Raw genomic sequence first — 22,394 nt, forward strand, 5'->3', positions numbered from 1 at the left:
CACTAGGTACTAATATTTTTCCTAATATTGTAGATCAGGTGGTCCTTTTATCCTCATGATCTTCAACGGTTCAAAGAAGATCATATTTTATCACCATTTCTTTTACATATGACAGAAGGTTGAGATCACCAAAAATATATTTATTTGAGGGTATTATTCATAGGACCTCACTTTAGCTCTCAACATGCACTTTAGCCTTGAGTCAACAAGGTCTATAGGTCCTTGGGATTTCTTGAGAGGCAATGTTTCTAGAACCATTTTCAGGACATATTGTCTAGGATGTCACTTATGAAAACTCTTGTTTGGCCTATAGTTCTATATGGTTTTGAAGTTTGGGGGGTTATTTTACTATATTTTGGTTCATCTTTAGTAGAGAGAGTACAAATCATCCTCCTTTTCCACATTATTAGATGCAAGTAGATTGTTTCTTTAGCCCATCATCCCCATAGAGTTTGATGCTTGCCCCTTTAACTTGAGACAATGTTTGGTTCGTCTCACTTCTGCACCACATTTATAGCTTCATTGATAGAGTGAAGGGGTGGGATCAATATCCAGACTTATTATACTAATAATTAAAGTCTATTATAACAACTACTTCTTTGACTGAGTCTCGATGCTAGTACACAAGGGTCTTTGATCTCCTAGCATCTATTGGTATTACGATGGATTAAATCACTCCATTTAAATATTCCTTATGCACACGTTACCACCTCTTACTCACAAAAAAAATATGAATCTAATAATTTTATATGATATATATAGGCTATTTGTATAGGTCACCTCGATAAACCCTCGAGTGGGCTACATCCAAATATGGACTTCTATATTGATCATTTTATGGATATGAAGGATGGATTCATTTTTTACCTAATTATACACTTCATTATTGGATGCACACTTTTCAAATCCCCTTGGGCTTTTTCAAAGTTTCCTTTCATAGACCACGAATTGAGACTAACCATCATATTGATTGATCAGATAAGATCTGCTTATGTGCCATATCCAGGATATTGAGATTGAGGATCACTTCATAATTCATTTTTTAATTACTACAATATCGAAGGACAATTCCACTAACTTTTATTGAGATAGTTATAGACACTTGGAAGCTTCTTAAGGTATCCCAACCAAAGATTCATGGCCCCATATAGTCAAGAGGCTCTGCATAATTAATATTTTATCTTCATCACACATCCACATCTTGGACCAACATCAGTCCAATAGATCACTTCCTTTTTATGGTACTTCTGATGAGGGGCACCAAGTGGTAGATGGATAAAGATGATCCAAGAGAAATGAGGACATGAGAAATTATTTCTCTCTCAGTAAGACTGTCAGGCCAGGCAGTAACTCCATAAAGCATAAATAAATTGACTGTATTATTCCATCAGGTAGGTCCTCATTATATACATGAGGGAGAGACTATTCATTTCGTCTCCCGATGACTGTTCATATTTCCTATCTATCTATTTACAATAATTCACCCAATCACAAGGATTAGGTGTCAACATTCCCCCCCTTAATTTGAAGGGATGTTGGTGAGTCCAAGCATCATTCTGAATCGTTCAAGATTTTCCCTTCCAAGCGCTTTTGTGAAGATGTCTTCAATTTGCTCATTTATGGAACAATGACGGAGATGGATTGTTTTGGCCTCAGCATGATGTCGAATCAGATGATATTTAGTATTGATGTGCTTCGTTCTATCATGGAACTTTGGGTTCTTGGCCAAATTTATTGCAGAGGTATTGTCAATCATGAGTGTAGTTGATTGTACTTGTTTTACCTACAAATCTTTGAGAATTTTCCTGAGCCACACAATTTCTTTTGTTGCTTCAGCTGCTACCACGTATTCTACTTCTGTTGTGGAATCTACTGGAACTGATTGTTTGTGTGATCTCCAGGAGACAGATCTTGATCCAAGACTCATAGCATACCCTGAAGTAGATACCCCAGTTTATTTGTCTCCATCGAAGTCTGAATCAGAGTATCCAATCAAGCTGAAGTCGTCTACCTGTGTATACTTGATTCCAAAGTCTTGAGTTCCCTTCAAGTACCTTAGAACTTTTTTTGCAGCAGACCAATGTCCCTCACAAGGCTTTTGCATAAACCTGGAGAGGATTCCAACAACAAATGAAATGTCTGGTCTGGTAGTAGTTAGGTAGTTGAGACTTCCTACAAGCTGTCTATACTTTGTTGCATCCTCAAATTCCTTTCCTTCAATAGATGTGAGCTTTAAGTTTTGTTCCATTGGAGTAGTAAGAGGATTACACTCTGTCATGCCAAACCTGTTCAACAGATCTCCAATGTATTTCTTTTGAGAAAGAAATATGGACTTTGGATGTTGGGTTACTTCAATGCCAAGATAGTAGTGAACATAGCCCAAATCAGTAATTTCAAAACTTTTCCCCAATTCCTTCTTTATGGATGCAATGTAGCTTTCATTGTTCCCTGTCATCAAAAGATCATCTACATATACCACAAGATATACAACTGTTTTTCAAACTTTCTTGACAAATAAAGTTGCATCATCAAGATCAAAATGTTTGAAATTGAGTTTCAGAAGATGCTCAGTTAGTTTTTCATACCAGGCTCGGGGTGCTTGTTTGAGGCCATACAAGGACTTCAAAAGTTTGCATACTTTATGTTCATGTCCTTTCACAACAAAACCTTCAGGCTGGGACATAAAAACATTCTCTTTTAGATTTCCATTCAAGAAAGCAGTTTTTACATCCATTTGATGGACTTTCCAACCATTCTGAGCTGCTAGTGCAAAGAGTGTCAGGATGGTAGCCCATTTTGCTATGGGGGCAAAAGTCTCCTCATAATCAACCCCTTCCTTCTGTGCAAAACCTTTTTCCACAAGCCTAGCTTTGTGCTTGTCAAGTGAGCCATCAGCTTTATACTTGTTCTTGTAGACCCACTTGCAGCCAATTGGTTTGGTTCCAAATGGAGGATCAACCAGCTTCCAAGTGTCGTTCTTTATGAGGGCATCATACTCCTTTTGCATCGCTTCTTTCCATTCATCATGAGAAGCAGCTTATTTGAAGGAAGTTGGTTCAAAATCTGAGACAAGTTCAATTCACAATCATAAGAAACATCCATATCAACAGGGGAATTAGAGTCATCTACATCACCTCCATTTTTCCGGTTTGAATTTCTGGTTCCTGTCTTTCCAACTTCATCAGGATGAACGCTTTCAAGTTTCTTTGTTAGCCACTTTGGGGGACCTTTCTCAGATGGTCCAGGCTGCTCCGTTGATTGAGTTGGGACTGAGTTAAGATTGAGTCCCAATTCTATCAATTACATCAGTTAAAGCATCATCCGTTGTTGGAGTTTCATGCAGGGGAGAGTGTTCTTCAGAAGAAGATTCCACATGTTGATTTAGTATAGGAATCCCCCCTTCAAGATGTGGAATCTGATTATCAAATTCTTGAAATGATTTTGCTTTTGTGAATCTATCCAAGCGATCAAGTTGCCGCTCAACAACATTGTCAATTTTGGATGATTCGGGAAAATTACATCTCTAGATACAACAAACTTCTTATTTACTTCATCATAGAGGCGGTATGCTTTGGAATACCCCAGGAAGATACACTTACGACTTCTAGCACCAAGTTTATTTCTATGTACCTTTGGTATCAAAGCATAACAGGTGGAACCAAAGACCCTGAGATGTTTTACCGAAGGAACATGTCCATACCACATTTCATGTGGAGTCTTGTTTCTTATAGCATTAGATGGACATCTATTCTTTATATATCCAGCACATAGAACAACATCAGCCCAAAACATTATCTTTACATTTTTGAAGAAGAGCATGGATCGTACCATATTTAAGATTGTCCTATTCATTCTTTCAGCTACACCATTCTATTGGGGATTATAAGGCGCAGTTGTTTGATGTTTGATCCCATGTTGGCGAAGATAGTTTTCAAATTCATTTGATTTGTATTCTTTTCCATTATCAGTGCGAATAGACCCAATATGAGATTGTGCATCATTTTCAATCCATTTATGAAAATTCTTGAATGTTTGAAAAGCATCAGATTTGTTCTTCAATAAATAAACCCAACACATTCTGGTGTAGTCATCAATAAATGTCATGATATATTTATTTCCATTTGCAGAAGGAACATGCATTGGACCACATAAATCTGAATGAATGAGTTCAAGCTTCCTATGTGCTCTTGAATGTGAATCATGAAAAGATTGTTGCTATGCTTTCCTAGAATGCAAGCATCACATTGCTTAAGTTTCCTAGGAATTGTAGGCAAACCAGCAACACCATTTTTCTTCAATAAGCGGAGACTGTCATAGTTCAAATGTCCAAATCTAGCATGCTATAATAAAATTGATGGAAGTATACCTCCTTCATGATGACAATTGTATGAGAAATTTTGTGCATGAGCAGAGGCTCCTTGCAGCTTGAGAAGCCTTTCTTCTTCTATTCCCCTCATGACAAGTGAGTGGTCAGATGATTTTCTTACCTCAAGCTTGCCATCAAACATATGAATGGAGTGACCTTGCTGGCGGATGTGGACCAAGGACAGCAAGTTTCTCTTGAGCTGTGGGAGATATAGAACATGATCCAGAAGAAAGTCTGGAAGACCAGGCAGTTTAAGCCTGATTGTGCCAAGCCCTGATGGCTTGATTTTTTATTGATCTGCAAAGTATACTGCTCCATCAACATTGTTAGTGAAATCTTCAAAAAAATCTTTTCTATGAGTCATGTGGCAGGTTGCTCCTGAATCAAGCAACCAATCATTTTTCCATGAAGCAAGTGAAGCATTAAACAAATATTCATTTACTCCAATGTTACATTGTGCCTCAACATAGTGAGCGGATTCAGGTGCTTTACCTTTGTCTGTATCATCAGTTTTACCTTTATGTTGGTTTCTTTTCTGCCCAATTTTGTCCCATGGTAGCTTGCATGTAGAGGCATCATGTGATCCATTTCTTTTGCAGCGAATACAGTGCAAATCTGCCTTTTCTCCTTGAGAATGTCTGCCCCCCCTGCCTCTGAAATATCTTCCTCTTCCTCTTCGTCCACCTCTTCCTCTTGTAGAATCTTGAGCATGATGCTTTTCTTTATGAGCAAGGCAGACAGTCTCTTCAGAAGATTCAGGGGTTGTCTTCTTTCCAAAAGCTTTCTCTCTTTCAGCAAACTTTTTCACAAGAGAGTCAAAGGTTATATCGTTGAGATTTCCATTTGCTTGCAATGACTCAAGATAATTGGAGTAACTAGGATAAAGTGCCTTGAGAAAAGCAATAAGAGGAATATCCAATTCAATCTTAGCGGATTTGATATCATACATTATAGACTTTACTTCAGATGCAAGAGCAAGAGGATCATTATTTTGCAGTTCAAGAGTGAAGAGTTTAATCATGAGTTGAACAAATTCAAGTGCAGAATGTGGGTCATAGAGTTTTTTCAGCTTTTGTAAGGCTTCAAAGGCAGTTGAATATGACGAAATATGGTGACTCACCTCTTCATTTACAGATGCTGCAATTAATGCATAAGCTTTGTTGTTCTTGTTTTCCCAAATGAAGAGATTTTTGTCTGAGGTAGGCTGTACTGGGTCATTGTCTCCTTCTCCAACACACACTCCTTTCCACAACTCATTAAAGATGAAGGTGTGTTTTATTATCCGGGACCATTCAGGATAGTTCTCCTTGCTAGTGAGAACTATTCCCACCATGGATATGATTGAATTCATTCTGTAAAAAAATTATTTCTGCTGATAGAAAAATATTTCTGCCAATATACAGTAAAATTGTACTCAAAAGCGCATTACCCACATAAATCCATCCACCTTATATAAATCTCATATAAATTTTATATAAATCCACCATATAAATCTCATATAAACTTCATATAAGTTTTATATAAATCCACTATTATATGGCATACGTCTCCTTTTAAAACTCAATTACCATGTGACAACCACAAAAAGGATCATATGACTTATATTATTCAGCCCGTACGACGATGAAGATGAATACATAACCAGCTCTCACCATAAATTCAGAATCTGTGAAATGCTCAGAAATGTGATCAGTTAATAGATGATTGCATCGATTCTTCATTGTCCACAGGTTCCTGGTTAGTTTACCTTTCACGTGATTACAAATTCAATCTTGGAATTTGCATGAATCATGTTCATAGGGTGCAACCAAATCCATGTTACCTATACTTAATAAATATATAAACATCAGTGTTTATGTAAAGCAGCGTTTTAACACAGCGTATATATGTGACATCATTTCTGGAGCCAATCGTTCAAGCTTTTCTGGAGCCAACGTATACAGCATTCAAAACAGCATGACAGCGTTGTGAGAGGTAAAACATGGGCAGCGTAACTATATGTATAGGCAGCGAATACCACAGCTAAGACCACAGCGTAAATGTTTGGGTAGCGTGGGCAGTGTAAACGGATATATTGGCAGCGTTAAACAATAAGTACTGTTGGAGCAGCTCCGTGGAAACCCACGAGGTAGCACCCCGTCAGATTGAAGCCATTCATCATCCAGCAATTTAATTCATCATCATATTTATTTTTTCTTGTAACTTCTCAATCTCACAAACAATTACTATAGTTGTGTCTTTCTCTTTAAGGAAAAGCCGACTGGTTGGAGAACACTACAGAGCATAACAATAAGATTCATAGATATAGCAGAAGGAAATCTTAACCTCACCTCATTTCAATGCTCGCTCGTTTCTGCCTGCCTCCAATACCTGAGATTTTCAAATCCTCTAACGCCTCTGACAACATCCAGAATGTATTTCAGAGGATGAGCAGCGCAGCTTACAGTGAATATGAAAAAAATGGTCGGAGAAGAGGGCGAAGGCAGTAACGTTCAGGTGACAGAGTGGAGCAGGCTACCATATTTATGAACAGGCAGCATTTTTGAATGGAAAGCAGAGGAACAGAATAGGGATTTATGAAGTGCATAAAAGCTAAAAAAGGATCTGGCTCTGATACCATGTCAAGCCAGGCAGTAACTCCATAGAGAAAAAATAAATTGACTGTATTATTCCATCAGGTAGGTCCTCATTATATACATGAGGGAGAGATTGTTCAGTTCATCTCCTGATTATTGTTCATATTTCCTATCTATCTATTTACAATAGTTCACCCAATCACAAGGATTATGTGTCAACAAAGACAATAAAAATTTCATCAGAGAAAAACTCATACTAATAGTTAAACTAGTCACTAAATGAGATCTCCCATATCATAGTGACATGATCTTCCTTCTAGATCGCATCACAATACTCATTCCAACTCCTCTTTGAGTTCTTATAGATAGACATCTATTTCAAATTTTCTTTGTTCAATCTCAAATGTTAGGAGAGATGTATTTAATGGCCTAGAGTAAACTCATAACTATAGCACCTTATCTTTTTAAATCTACTCATCTCATACATCTCTCTCCTAGACTTCCTCTCCATTTATGGAGTTGGATCTCTAGGTTTTTAGTTTATACTTCTACTTTATTTTACTTCTAGCTTCTTGATTTTATATAGGAGTTTCTTCAGTGATCCTTTTTTGTATAAATATCATTGTACCAAAACAGTTACATTGACCTAGTTTTGTGGTTATTTGTTGGATATTATTATATGTATCATATCTTATATTATATATATTAACAAGTAAGCCTAATGCATTTAATTATGTCTACCATGTTATTTAGTTTTAACCTACATTATTATTAAGGAGCCCACTTTAACTCTACAACTAATCTGAATGCATTCAATTGTATCTTGTAAACTATCCCACTTTACTATTTTTTTAAACAAAGAAGGGTGAAATTATATATTAATGATTAAAATTTTGTAGATGATCCCAATAGTCAATAGTCAAAATGCATAGTTTGTGGAAGCTCCAAATAGAGAGAGCATATGATCTAATTTTCCATAATTTTCAAATTACGAAAACTATTAAGTCGTAGCATGTGTAGATAATACAAAAACAACATCAAATAAACAAAAAAAATTAATACATTAATAAAGAAAAGAAGTTTCATTGATTGTCTCTTTCGTTACTTTCCTAGGGTGCTTTGTTTCTCCTTAGAGAGTTGTTGTACAATATCTTTTTAATGTTTTCCTCATGTTCCATAACTTAATGCATATCATTGGTGGAACTTGATACTCCTTTCTTGCTCAACTATGTGGTCCTAGTAGTGTCCTTATTTCCCTTATTTGAATCCTCATGCACCTGAAAACTTCTATGCATTTCTTGAACAATTATGTTTATTACCAAATATTCAAATAGTATTGAAAAAGAGTGTTAATTGTTCTGAAGTACAAGCTCTAAAAACACCAAATATTACCTCTAAATAGACTAAAAGTCCAAGCCATGGAGAACCCAACATAGAGGACTTTCCTAGAAGTAGAGAGTGCAAAAAATACCAGAAGACAACAATGAAATAGAGAATAGGACCACAAGAGTTTGAAAGAAGCTCCAGTTGGAATAGAGCTACCTATAACTTGGAATTTGAACTAGGACATAAAGATATGAGGTGTGGGTCAAATTTTAACTTGAATGAATTGTTTGAGCACATAAATGTAACAAAACCATATTTTGAATATCTAAACCACCTTTTTGAAACCTCTAGTTGCAATTCCTTAATCCAATTGTGTTAGTTGATGTTGCATTTTGACATTCAATAATAAACCAATATTGTAGGTTGTGCATGCTTAAATGGGCCTTAGATGATTGAGTGATGGAGACAAAATTTTATATTGAGATTATTGTACGATGAACCAATGGTTTTATAGATGAATTATCAAAATGCGGGGTGGATAAAATTTTTAAGGAACAATCTGAGAAATTCTTTATCCATATATCTTTAACACCTGAGCTTTTTAATTTTTATCTTCATTAGCTAACCAATCAATTTACACATTTTGAAATATCAAGACCTAGAAAAATTTAAAATTTGAAAACAAGACATGTCTTGGTTTACTCTTAAAAGAATTGAAACAATCTTATGGTTGTTTACCCTTTGTATTTATGCATAACCTTGATGAAAATAAGGAACCTATTATCAAAACAATAGAAATAGACTTGACGAGCTCTAGCCAACTTTATCCCATGTAGCAAGGCATAATTCTCTACCTAATTTTTTGTGTAGATATAAATACTCCAAGTGCAAGGAATTTCATTTTGTCCCTTGGATATTTTAGGATCACTCGAACACCACCTATCTTGGGATTTCCTTTCAAGGTTCCATTCAAAAATAATATATATGACTGTTAAGCTAGTTTCCAATGATGGAAATCTAGCTTAGTCAATTGATGTTTCCAACTTGATCTGGAAATTTTCCTTTATTTTTGTTGGTTGTGTGTTTTTATTTATGTTGGATGTGTGTTATATTAGGTGGGCGGACCTGCCTACGGTTTTGTGCATGGGTTTCGCACATGGTTTTAAGCATGATGGTTTTTTGCCCATGGTATTTTGTAGATCCGGCCAATGGAACTATGGTTATGTTCTAATCCAATGTTAATGGATTGGGCATTATGAATGCTTCAACATGTATATATATGTATTGTAACATTGAAATGAACATAATGGAAAATCAATCTGGCAGTCCCAATTTTTGGATCCAATGGAAAATCTATGTGTATTTGTTTTGTGTTTCTCACCATTGTATATTTTCTATTTTTGAGAATTCATTTTCATGTAATTTCTGTTCAGGGTTAAAACCTAGATTTGGTATCATAGTTGTTTCGGCTTCAAGGGGACACCTTTGCTACTGAGGGGTTTTTCTCGGGCCTGTAGTAGACCCTGTTCAGTGGGAGATTTTCGGGATCGATTCTTGCAGTGAAAGAAGATGGCAAGCAGTGGAATGATAGAGATCGAGAAATTTAATGGTAAGAGTTTTGAGTTGTGGAAGTTCAAGATGGGGGATCTACTAGTGGATAAAGATCAATGGATCGTAGTAGATCTAGGTACTAAACCAACGACAATGTCAGCAAAAGACTAGGCGAAGTTGGATCAAAAGGCAAAGAGAAAAATATGATTGTGTATCTTAGATTAGTATTGTTGAATGTATTAGGGGAAGCTACGATGAAGGATTTGTGGGTAAAGCTAGGGACTTTGTACCAATATGTCTCTGGTGAACAAATTTTTCCTGCGGAAAAATATGTATAACCTGAGGATGAAGGATGGAGACTCGGTGACAGAGCATCTAAACATCTTTAATATTGTGGTAAGACAGTTTTTATCTGTTGATATAAAATTTTCAGATGAAGACAAGTGCATCAGTTTGTTGTGTTCTCTACCAGATTTGTGGGATAGTGTTGTTGTTGCAATAGGTAGCAATACAATTACCTTGAGTTTGATGAAATAGTCTCATCCTTGTTGTCGAAGGAGATGAGATGGAAAAATATGGAGAGCTAGAATGGAGATGCATTTTTTGTACGAGGATGGTCCCAGAACAGAAACAAAAATAAGTCCTCGAGTGGGAGATCTAAATCTCCAGGAAAACTTGTGAAGGTATGTTGGAAATGTGGAAAGGAAGGACACTTAAAAAATGAATGTAGATCTAAAGCTCCTAAGAAAGGAAAGGGGTCTGATGATTCTCCTTCTGCAGAGGCGAAAACCACCTTAGATGAAGGTTTGGATGTGTACTTGGCTTCTTCTTCAAGTACACAAGTATATCATGAGGCATGGTTGATTGACTCAAGTGCATCCTTTCACTTCACTCCCCATAGGGAGTGCTTCTGCGAGTATGAGAAATATGATGGTGGTGATGTATTCTTAGGGGATGATAGGAAGGATAGAATCATCAGACATGGAAAAGTCAAGTTGAAGTTGCAAGGTGGAAGGATTAGAACACTTCCGGGTGTTCCGCATATTCTTGTTTTGGCTAGAAATCTTATTTATGTAAGTAGGATGGATGATGCAGGTGTAAAAATAGTGTTCGAGAAAGATACCTACAAGATGGTTCAGGGAGCACTAATATTGATGCAGGGAGTTTGTATTGGAACTCTATACAAGATTTTGGGTAGTACTGTTATTAATGGGTGAAATAGTTTTGTGGTTCCTGAAAGTGGAGCAGAAAATCTAGTGGTCTCTAGAGAAAATACCATGCTATGGCATCAAAGGCTTAGACATATTGGAGAGAATGGCCTTCGAATACTTCATGGTAATGGTATGGTAGAAGGTATGTCTAATTTCTCTTTGGATTTTGATTTTTGTGAAAATTGTGTATATGGGAAGAAGAATCGGGTGAGTTTTCCCTATGGTGCTAGGAGGGTGAAAGGGATATTAAAACTTGTGCACAGTGATGTGTTTGGACCTTTATCGATCCATCACTAGGTAATTTTGTGTACTATGTATCATTTATAGATGACTTATCAAGGAATACATGGATATATTTCCTTAGGAAGAAATCTGAAGTCTTTGACAGTTTTAAATAATTTAAGGCTCTGGTGGAAAACCAAACAAAGAAGAAGATAAATGTGTTGAGGAAAAACAATGGTGGAGAGTTCTGCAAGAAGGAATTTGAAGAGTTAGGTAAGAAGTGTGGTACAACATAGTAGAAGACAACTCCATACACACCTCAGCAAAATGGAGTTGCAGAAAGAATAACAACACATTGATGGAAAAGGCAAGAAGCATGCTCAGTGGTGTCAGGTTAGGACATGAATTCTAGGCAGAGGCGGTGGAGATCGCATGTTACCTAGTTAATAGATCACCTTCATCAGCATTGGAGGATAAGTATTGACATGGGGTATGGACTGGTAAGAAACCCAATATTTCACATCTGAGGGTATTTGGTTTTGATGCATATGTATGTGTTCAAAAGAGAAAAGAACCAACTTAGATAGTAAATCTGAAAGGTGCATCTTTATTGGGTATAAGGATGGTTTAAAAGGTTATAAGATTTGGACCCAAAACAAGGAAGGTTGTGTACATTTGAGATGTGGTGTTTAGAGAGGTGAAATATGTTATTAAACATGAATTCCTACCAAAGGAACCTGAGAAGATAGAGTTTGAGCTAAAGGAGAAAGAATCAGACTCTACAACAAAACATGAATCAGAAGATGAAGAGACACAAACTCCAACTATGAGAAGATCGGTTCGAGAAAGAAGGCAGCCAGAAAGGTATAGTCCATCTGCTTTCTGTTCAACTTTTTCTTTTTCTATTATTGATGATGATCCCAGAACTTTCAGGGAGGCAATGGATTCATAGGATGGAAAACTCTAGAAAGAGGCCATGGTTGATGAAATGGCATCTTTAGACAAAAATGAGGCTTGGGATCTGGTGGAGTTGTTGGCTAGAAGGAAACCCATTGGAAGTAAATGGGTGTTTAAGAAGAGATGAATGTAGAAGGAAAGGTGGAGAAATAAATCTCGGTTGGTAGAAAAAGGCTATTCCCAGGTGTCAGGAATTGATTTTGGTGATATGTTTTCTCTTGTTGCCAAGGTATCTTCTATTAGATTACTTTTATCTGTTGTTGTTGCCTTTGATTTTTAGGTAGAACAGATGGATGTGAAGACAACATTTCTTCACGAGGATCTAGAAGACGAGATCTACATGAAGTAACTTGAATGCTTTGCAGTGAAGATAAAGAAAGAATTGGTATGCAGGTTAAAAAAGTCTTTGTATGGGTTAAAACAATCACCAATGATGTGGTATCAGAAATTTGATACATTTATAAGGGGACTTGGCTTCCCCAGAAGCAAAGCGGATCACTGTGTGTATTTTAAATTAATTGGTGGCCATGTTATTTATCTGGTCTTGTATGTGTATGATATGTTGTTGATTGGAAATTGCAAAGAAATTATCTAGGATTTGAAGACCCAATTGTCCTTCAAATTTGACATGAAGGATATTGGTGCTTCAAGCTATATTTTGGGGATGGAAATTAAACGAGATCATGCAAAGAGGAAGTTATGGTTAAACTAGAGGAAGTATGATGAGATAATACTGCAAAAGTTTAATATGCAGGATAGTAAACTAGTGAAGGTACCTATTCTTATAGGTGTAAAGATATATGTTGAACAATGTCCCAAGACACAAGAAGAGGAAGAGAACATGTCTCGTGTTCCATACGCAAGTGCATTTGATAGCCTGATGTATGCAATAGTATTTACTAGACCATACATTGCACATGCAATGGGAGTAATGAGCAGGTTTATGTCAAAACCAGGGAAGGAGCATTGGACATCAGTGAAACAATTTTTCAGGTATTTGCATGGCACTAGTGATTATGGTTTGTGCTACCAAGGAAGACTAGGATTGGATAGATTTTTGGATATCCGTGGCCTTATTGATGCAGACTGGGCTGGAGATCTGGATCAAAGAATATCTACAAGTGGGTATGTGTTTAACCTATTTGGAGGTGCAGTCAATTGGATGAGCAAGAGACAGTCTGTAGTGGAACTTTCAACTACAGAGGCAAAATGCATGGAAACTACTCATGCAATCAAGGAAGCAGTTTGGTTGTAGAGATTGTGTTCAAGTATGGGGTTAGTACAGCGAGCTATAAGGATAGACAGTGACATCCAAAGTGTAATTTTCTTGGCAAAGAACCCTGCTTATTATTCAAAGACAAAGCATATTGATGTTCAGTATCACTTTGTAAAGGATATGGTTGATGATAAAAAGGTGTTGATGGTAAAGGTGGACACCTTGAAGAATATTGCATATGCATTGACGAATTTTGTGAACACTGAGAATTTTTCTTGGTGTAGAGAAACCATGGTCATTGCAAGGTCTGACCAATGACTAAGTTCTCATGTGACCCCCTGTGTGGAAAAGAAAACAACAAGTGGGAGAATGTTGGGTGTGTGTTATATTATTTCCACAACTAGTCGCATGCATGGGGGGCTCACAAGAGAGGTGTAACCCCCCTATCGAGGGGTTTCAGGGGGGCGGTAGCCCCCTTGTACAGGGTCTAGGGAAGCACCGTGAGAAAAAAAATGGACCCTATATTAGGTGTACAAACCTACCTATGGTTTCGCACATGGTTTTGGGGATGATGGTTTTATGCCCATTATATTTTGTAGATCAGGTCAAGAGAGCTACTGTTATGTTATAATCCAATGTTAATGGATTTGAGTTTATGAATGCTTCAGCATGTATATATGTGTATTGTAACATTGAAAGGAACATAATGAAAAATCAACCTAGTAGTCCCAGTTTTGAGATCCAAGGGAAAATCTTTCTGCAATTGTTTTGTGTTTCTTGCCATTGTATATTTTTTGTTTTTAAGAATTCATTTGCAGGTAATTTTTGTACAAGGTTAAAACCTACAATTTTGTTCCTTGAAATTTCTCATTAGAAATTTGAAATTGTTGGAACCAAAAATATTCATCTAACTCTAAAATCTAATCTTTTCAATATCCCCTATTCCTGGTTTGAAGATGATGATCCAATATGTTTCTTTCTTTAATTACCATATGCTTAGGGTTGACGTGTTCACATTTAAAAAATTATTCCATTTCAATAAAACTAGATTTGCAAGCTTATATACTTAACCTGGCTACTAGAAATCTTTTAAATATTCAATTGTTTTTCATATTTCTCCTATAACTATTATTCCATTTAGCAAACATCTCAATTCTTGATGTGGGTTTTCTCAAATAATGTTATATACATTCAAATATTATTTCCCACGCCTACATATTAAATCCATAATCCTAGAATATATGATGGATTGTTTTGAATGTAGATAAAAATAATGCACACATGAATCACCATGAATTCCCTTCTTAGTTAAATTTTCAATAGTTAATGCTTTCCCTTGCACCATGAGCCAACAAAATAAATATATTTTGGGTAATTCATCTTGATGGAAAACAAATATGCAAGAAAAAAACTTTTGAGCTTGAGAGTTCAACTCTAATTGATGTCTAGAACCATGTTTGGCATTGTAATCCTTTTCCCACCATCCTTTACTATCCTAGAGGGAAGAATCAATAGGGGTGAAAATTCAAAGATAATTAAGTGAGAAATCTAATGGTTGAAGAAATATTATGGGATCTTTAATATCACATCCTATCCACCATTTGGATCTTAGGGATTGTTTGCATATGTCATACAAAGTTTGCATATTTTGAGAGTCCATCCATTCTTTTAAAGGAAGAAGAGCTAAATTATTTTATGATCATGGATTCCCATTATGTTGTCATTCCAAATATGCATACAATTCCCATTACCTAGAACCCAGTTGGGTTTGGTCTAAATGATTGATGTTGTTGCCTTTGTGAGCTTCAAAGTTGATGATCTTTTTTGTTTGGTCAATGGACTTTCTAGAGATCGGATTCTTTCTCCGAAAAGGTATTTCTTGCAAAGGATATTTTTCCACCATGCTACTCCTATAATTAGCCTCAATATGGCATTTTATCCCATTATGAATTCATTATCAATAGATCCTTGATACAAAACCTCCACATTCCTTTGGATACCTTACCACTTTCCAACTAACAAAATGATTTCTTAAAAAAAAAAAGTGTGTTCTTACCACCTTTTCCAAGAATTTTCCTATTCTTTTGAGTAATCTAGAGAGTGATGCGCATAGGGGCTAACATTCTTGGAGAGTTGCAAGTACTAAATTTGATTAAAATTGATTTTCTAGTAGAGTTCAACCACTAAGACCCCATTGGTGAATTATAGATTTTATTTTGCTTAACACACTCTTTTCCATGCTTTAGAAGAGAGAGTTGATAAGATTATTAGCATATCCAAATATTTAAATAAGACCACAAATCTTCCAGAAAAAATAATATGATCTTTGATATGGCTGGAAGTTGGCCTTTGGTGGCATCCCAATTGAATATTTGGCTTTTTTCATAATTGAATTTACCTCTTGAGGTGATAAGAAAAGAATCCAACACACTTTTGAACTTAGCTACTACAATTGTAGGACCTACTATAAGAAGAGTGTCGTTGGAAAATTCATAGTGATGATGCTTTTCACCCCTCTAACAATCTTTTTTTTTTTCACTTTTGGTTCACGGATACCCGGGTCAGTGGGTAGCCGCTACATCCAGGGTTTTTCAACACTGAGTGGACGCCACCCGAAGGGCATCAACACCCCTTGGCCTATTTACTGACCTGACCCCAAGAGATTTTCGGGATTCGACCCCGTGACCTCCCATTGGCGAGGCACTTGATTTGACCGATTGAGCTAACTCTTGAGGCTAGCCCCTCTAACAATCTTTATCCTTAATAAGTTTTCATTTCTCCTTTCAATTTCCAATTTCCTGCTAAGAGATTCAAGCATAATGTAAAAAGCAAAAGAAAGAGATGGTAACCTTGGTGCAACCTCCTACTCCATTTGAAGATGTCTATTGGCCTTCCATTTACAAGAGAGGCTACTCAAGGATTGCATATACACATGAGATCCATCAAATGGAAAATATAGTGTTAGACTGAAGATTACATTGAGAGGCGGGGTTGAATCAGTGTAATGACAAATTTCACACCTCAAAACCATTTTATCAATAATCGAATATATAAAAATGCATCAATAAAAAAATATGTATCATAATAATGAATAAAATTGTGCATCAAGTGACAATCATCACATCAACACATGAGAACACCAATTTTTATGTGGAAATCCTTGTGGGAGAAAACCAAAAAAAAATGTGTCTTCTTCAATTTGATTATATAGATTTGAAGGCACCAAACTATTGGAGGCACCCACCCCCAAAAGTAAATTTGCAAACACCAACCCATAAAATGTGCAAGCATCGACTTGCAATAGGTTATAACCTGATTGAGGAACCAACCTCAACAATGTACATGCACTGACTTGCAGTAGGCTTCAACCTGATTAAGACTCCAACCTTGGTGGAGGAACCTGCTGTAACATATTATTGTCCTTCTAATCCATTTTCTACATTAAGTCCCAATCCACATTTCAAATAAAATTTAAAAGAAAAAAATAAAAATAAAAATAAATCAATGAATATATATATAATGTTAATTATTAATTAAATAATAAAACATAATTAACCAAGGTAGATTAATTAAATTAACAAATGTGTGTGTGTGTGTCCGCTTGGGATAGCTCAATTGGAAATGGCCGTGGAAATGAAGTCTCATCGAACCGGAAGCCTTGGATTCAAATATTGTGCTATCCCCGCAATCGGGGTGAGAAGATAGACATGATGAAGATGTAGTGCCTTAAAAAATATTAAAAGCCAATTAATAAAAGTAAAGTTAAAAGTCTCGCCTACCAATTTTTCTAGCCTACCAAAATTTATGGGCGAATTAAATATTATTTTTGTTAAACCTTGTGCAACAAAAAAAAATTGTAGCCTACCAAAATTTATGGGGGAATAAAATGTTATTTTTGTTAAACCTTGTGCGATAAAAAATTGATTGCGAACATGGTTGATTATAACATTTGGATTGGGAATAATCTTAGGTTTGTTTTTATTAATCTAACATTAATTATTAATTAGTGGCAAAATTATATTTAACCTATAGAGTCATAATAAATTAATTGATTAAAATAGAAATAATTTTAATTAATTTCCAAACTTTGGTAAAATAGAAATAATTTTAATTAATTTCCAAACTTTTGAGATTTCAAGATCGCGGATGATGAATGAGTTGATGGTTTTATGGATTATATTTATGAATTTTATTTATTCTTAAGTGTATAAAATCAGGGCAAAACAAGACATGGTTTCTACGAGAGACATGGTTTCTCAAAAAAGCACAAGCATGGATTACTTTCTATGGAAGAATAGAAATATGAATTTACAAGTTAAAAAATATTTGGGAAATATTTTTATCAAAATATTTTATTCCCAAATATTTAAAATTGATATTTCTGAAAATTGAAGAGTGGTAGAAAATTAGTGATTTACAAATCATTTTCAAATTTTACTACAATGATTAAGCACTTGAACGATAATTAAAGCAATTGAATCATCAAATGATTTTATCAAAAGATATAGGATTAATCAATTCTATAAAAAGGATCAGTCAACAAGATTATTACAGATTGCAACCAGATTTATGGGAGGTTAACAGATTCTTAAGGAAAAACTTCAACTAGATTAAGGTTTTTAAGGGGGAAGATCTATAGTTAAAGGATCAACTACAAAAATTTAGGCAAGAAAATCAGCATCAATAAACCAATTCCTAGAATTGAAGGTAGAGGTTTTCCAATAACTCCAAGTTTTCTGGAACAAATTAGAAATTATTATTTATTTTTAGTTTCTTGTTTAGGATTTTATTCTAGGATAATTATAACACTTCAGGATTATGTTTTCCTATATATTGCTTGATTTGTAATGTAAAAGGGTTGCCTTTTGATGCCAAAACCATGATATTTTTTGTAAAGACTACTATTACAAAGTTCTTTTTAACCAAAGGTTGTTGGCTTATACCTTTGACAAAATTTGTTTCTTATGTATGTTTTTCTTGTAATTTCATAATCTGTTTCTACATATATTTGAGGTAGTATAGGACATTGGGTAGGGCTAGGTTGAGTATCAACCTCCTTGATAGCCTATTGAAGAGTTATTTTCTTTACTGAGTAGATCATGGTGACAATATGTCACTGTTGATCACTTTGAATTAGTAGATTGTTGCTCTTATACTATACATAAATGTATTGATGTTTTTCTATAGAGATCCTTCTACACGCTTCAGTTCTTGATTAGATAATTAGATATTCAGTGAGGATATTTAATTATTTAGTTTCTTCTCCATTCCTCCATCAAAATATTTCAAGTTATGTTATTCTACCATAGATGAATGTTGACACTTTAATAAGGCCTCTGCAAGAAAGGGATTTATTTCTTAAACATGAATTTGTGTCTGATCAGCAACCACCTATACAACAAACCCTAGATCTGGCCATTTTTCTTCATAGGTTGTTGTTCAATGACAATGAACAACATTAAAAACCTCATAACACTTGAGGGATCCCCCTCTAGTTCGAGGGCCATTTTGGACCTAAAGTTGGTTGAAATGCAGTTTCGTAGCCAAGAATTTCCTTCAAGAAACATCACAACATTTGGTGTTGTTTCTTGGGAGCGAAGTAACGAATATATTTTTCCCTGGAGAACTATCAAGACTAGATCTATTCTTTGTTGGTGAATAAGGAGTAGGTGTTAAATATTGGTTGCATTTCTTTCACCTGACGACCCCACTTTGTTTATTTTGAAATTACATGGGTTCCAGATTCTAATGGTTCGAAATGAAAAGTGCATTTGTTGCTATGATGATGGTATTCATCTATATTTTTTTCTTATTCTCACCAATAAGAAGAAAAATCAGATGTTCAAAGAGGATGCACTCTTCAAAATTCACCTATAAGTATCAGTTGCTTATAGAATACAAACTTCATATTGTAAATATTTTTCAATTTTTTAGCTGCATGCAAGGTGATCTGTCAGATAATCCACTGCTCACTTGGTTGCACTAGAAGTCAAACTATACTTAACAAGAAAAAAATTCAGCTTAATTAGGTGGTGTGTGTGGGATTGGATAAATTTATTTTCAGATTTCAGTGTGCAATAATTAGTTTCATTTTGAGCAGTTTTCAAATTTCAAATTTTAGTGTGGGGTCAATCTCAGAATTGATTCCAGTTCACAGTTGCAAGATATTGAAAAGAGCACAATTAATTGTTGTAGACTATTGACTTCATAACACAATGGATAAGACATTGTTCTTCAGTTTCAGTTTGATTTCAGATCATAGCAGGTTTCAGATTTCAGGTTGCAGCTTATAGGTAAAAATCAGAATTGAATTGAATTTTCATGACTCCATGCCCAATGGATACAAGGCACCTGGTCTACAAGTTCTCTGCATCCCATAGGGGGAGGTAGTCCCTAGGTTGAGCCTATGTTGTAACATATTCTTGTCCTTCTAATCCATTTTCTACATTAAGTCTCAATCCACATTTCAAATAAAAATTAAAAGGAAAAACAAAAATAAAAATAAATCAATGAATATATGTATATAATGATAATGTTAATTATTAATTAAACAATAAAACATAATTAATTAAGGTAGATTAATTAAATTAACAAATATAAATAAAGTGTGTGTGTGTGTGTGTATATATATATATATATATATATATATATATATATATATAGATATATATATATATATATTAATTAAAACTTAATAAATTAATTAGACTTAAAAATTAATAAAAGTCAAAGTTAAAAGTCGGGCCCATGAATTGTTGTTGGAATTAACTTGTAGAATAATAATAAATTAATTGATTAAAATAGAAATTATTTTAATTATTTTAATAAATCAGTTGATGGTTTTATGGATTATATTTATGAATTTTATTTATTCATAAGTGTATAAAATCAGGGAAGACAAGACATGGTTTCTACAAGAGACATGAAAAACCACAGACATAAATTATTTTCTATATAAGAATAGAAATATGAATTTACAGGTTAAAACATATTTGGGAAATATTTTTATTGAAATATTTTATTCCCAAATATTTAAAATTGATATTTCTGAAAATTGAGTGGTAGAAAATCAATGATTTCCAAATCATTTTCAAATTTTATGACAATGGTTAACCACCTGAAGGATAATTAAAGCAAATTGAATCATCAAATGATTTTATGAAAATACAAAGGATTAATCAATTCTACAAAAATGATTAGTCAATTAGATTATTGCATATTGCAACCAGATTTATGGGCAGTTAATAGATTATTAAGGAACAACTTCAACCAAATTAAGGTTTTTAAGGAGGAAGATCAATAGTCAAAGGATCAACTACAGATTTTAGGCATGAAAATTAGCATCAATAAACCAATTCCCATAATTGAAGGTAGAGGATTTTCCAGCAGTTCCAAGTTTCTTGCAACAAATCAGAAATATTATTTATTTTTAGTTTCTTGTTTAGGACTTTATTATAGGAAAATTGTAATAGTTCAGGATTATTTTTTCCTATATATTATTTGATTTCTAATGTAAAGGGTTCAATTTTGATGCCAAAACCCCGATATTTTTTGTAAAGTCTATTGTTACAGAGTTTTTTTTAACCAAAGGTTTTTGGCTTAGGTCTCTAACATATTTTGTTTCTTATGTATGTTTTTTCTATAATTTCCTTTTTTTGCTAATGCAAGAGTCAAGCCTTCTATTCAAAATAACCAAAAAGGATTAATTACATAAATTACAATCAACCCAGAGGAAACTGGGGACATAGAAAAAACTCCCCCCCAGGGTCTAGGGCAACCAACCAAAGGCTAAACCATTGAGCCATGGGTACACTTCCCTGACAAAATGTCATTCACAAAATATATGCATTATAATCCGTTATAACGGGGCGAAAGAAAACCACCCAAGATGGAACTGTAACCGGACCTGAAAAGGAATAAAACCCCCAGCTATTCAAATTTCGGGTCCGCAAAAGGGGAATAAACCATGCATATGTGGCCCACCCAAAATTCCTTGGAGCCTGCCACGAATCTAGACACGCACGGACGATAACCGAGAGACATGCCTTAGACTCGGACCCACCAACCTGCATGATGCATCTAGGTCGTTGATCCACCTCGCTAGATCCAACGGTTGAGGAACATATCAGATGGAAAAGAAGCCCAGAGAATACCCGCCCGATGAGGGCAGTATTCTCTCTCCTAATATAGCCATGTGTTGCATGTTGAGTGGCATCGGTCTCAAATCAGTGAAACCACTCCCGGTGTTGAGAGCTTCCGATAATCCGTAAACCACCTTGAGGGAAGTATTGACACAGCAGGTTGTTACGAGGAAAATTTTGAGTCCGCTGAGGAAGAAAATACTCTGGCCTGAACACATTGAACTTCAATTTCACTCTCCACCCTTGATCCTCAGTCGCTTGATCCAACAGATGAGAGGAGTCTTCTTATGAAGAAAACTAGGATGGATTCTCGCCGTCCAAGCACCCGAAAACCTGTAGACCAACCACGTCGGTTCACTGTAACCAATGCCACCAATTATGTACCTAAGGTGGGACTTTGTTGTACCTTCTAACTGAATTCTCTTCATCCCCTCTTTCCACCGAGCAAAATTGAGATGATATGTATTAGGATAAGGTTTAGCAAAAAACCCCAGGCTGCCGAACAACTTCCCCCCAAGAACTCTGTATCTGAGCTATTCTAGGCTTAAAAAGCTAGCAAAGGCCTGCGTACCATTTGCAAAATTACCTTTGGAAAACCACTTCATATTAGATGTGTATCTGCTAAACCCAGCTTCTGCAACTATTGACAGTCTTTGTTCTGATATATCACTCGGTCCTCATTCGCCTGGTTGAGACAAGCATCCCTTTATTTGCCCTATGGAACCTCTTACCATCTATACTTATTGCTGCTTTTAGTGTCGAGAGCCCCTTTATTAGCAAGTATGTCCACCAATTTTTTGTCTGTCCTTTGCACATGTGTGAAACTTA

This window comes from Pinus tabuliformis, chromosome X (assembly GCF_031772625.1).
Source record: "Pinus tabuliformis cultivar Carrire ecotype Pingquan chromosome X, CPIR1, whole genome shotgun sequence".
NCBI classification, from domain to species: Eukaryota; Viridiplantae; Streptophyta; class Pinopsida; order Pinales; family Pinaceae; genus Pinus; species Pinus tabuliformis.